This window comes from Hydra vulgaris, chromosome 05, assembly GCF_038396675.1.
Source record: "Hydra vulgaris chromosome 05, alternate assembly HydraT2T_AEP".
Taxonomy (NCBI): domain Eukaryota; kingdom Metazoa; phylum Cnidaria; class Hydrozoa; order Anthoathecata; family Hydridae; genus Hydra; species Hydra vulgaris.
The window spans coordinates 30,687,692-30,689,578 of NC_088924.1; positions in this window are offsets into that span (position 1 = coordinate 30,687,692).

A 1,887-nucleotide genomic window follows, 5' to 3' on the forward strand; every position below is an offset into this window, starting at 1 on the left:
ATAAAGCTAAATGATAAGTATAATCTAAGATCAAATATAAACATTAACTATAAATTGCCTCGGAAATGTAACAAACTCTCAGAATATTGTATATCTTATCGAGGACCTAAATTATGGAATGAATGTCAAAAGGATTTTAAGTTTACGGTCCTTAAGTTCATTTAAGTTTCAAGAAAAAAAGAAATTTTTAAAATGTAATGATCTTAATAATTAAAAAATTATTTTTATTTTAACGAATTAATTTTTTGTTTGTTTGACTATTTCCCCGGTAACTTTGCTACTTATTTGCTTCTTAATACGAGCTTTATATTATACGTGTTTATATTCTTCTTAATACGATCTCTTTAGTATATTTATTATGAGTTTTATATTTATATTATACTCGATTTTAATGTTGTATATTTACGATTTATTAAAACGATTTATTACTCTATTTATTATATAAAACTACGATTTATTATTCTTTTAAAAGGGACTTTATGAAACGATTTCGATAACGTAATGTTATCCTTATCTTCTTTGAGTTTCTATCTGCTTTAACCTTATTTTATTGTAACACAAGTGTATACTCTTATAACAGAATTTATTTTATATATATTTAAACGAGCATTGTAAAAATTATAATACTATGTTAAACAGAAAGAAAAAAAAAAAAATCTTTTCCGACGATAATAAGCCGTTCTTGTTTAAACCATTTGTCCTGTATTAAAAATAGCGGTAAGAAGCAATGACTATAAAATGCTTCTTTGCTGGCAGTGGATTTGACCTTAAACATAAACTAAATAAAATAACAGCAAAATAAGCGCTACTATATTGTATAGAAATTCATTAAAGAATTATTTGAAAACCACAATACTTGCTGAGAAAAAACGCAAGTATAAAAAGAAAAGAAAAAAGCAAGAATAAAACTTACATTTAAATTACAAGAAGATAAAACTTTATTATTAGTAGAGATGTAATATGCAAATGTAAAAAGCAATACGCAATATTCGAATGCAAAAATTCACTTATAGCGTTATGTACAAACATCTGCCAGTAGCACAGTGGGTCAAGATCTAAATGGGCAAAAAATCATAACTCCTTTATTTTTAAAGTTTTCAGATTAAAATTTTTGTCTGACTCTAGTCATCATAAAGATCTTTTTTTTTAAAAAAAAATTGTTTTTTGTTTTTTTTTTGCAAAAAAAAAGCAGGCACCCTAAACACCCTAATAGAAAAGGGTGTGTAAGACGTTTGGGATTTTAGACATAAATTTCGTTTTTTTATAGAAACAGTTTTTCCCAAATTCAAAGCATTAATTAAAATATTTGTTATGTCTTAGACCCCTTTTTATAAACAAAGAAACATTTATTAGATATTTTATCAGAAGTCATAGTAAAATTGACAAAACTAAAAATTAAAAAAAAGTTGCTATAAAAAATAATAAAATCTTCGTTAAGCTCATAATCTTTAATACATCTCGAACTCCTTCTTAGATAGGTCTTAGATAAGTGGATCTGAACTGCGCAATAATCTTTGCATAACTTGTGTTAACATAAACTTTGCATATTATCTTGTACAGTGTTGTCTATAATTTTCAGCGTCTTGATTTTGACATTACTGAGCTTAGATATATTTCCTTAGATATATAATACCTACTAGTATTGATTTAACTCTTAAAACCTAGAAACTATGAAATAGAACTTTATGTACAATTTGAGCCATTGGGACCTATGGATACAGAAAAATGTACAGCTCTGCTATTTCTTTGGTATATTTTTCAAAGTCAATAGCGTTAATTTGATATTTGCACAACAAAACACAAAGAATTACTTAGAAACGTTTCATGAGATTTTTATCTAAGCCAAGTATTTCGTGCTTCCATCATTTGTTGTTCTTGAACCGCTGC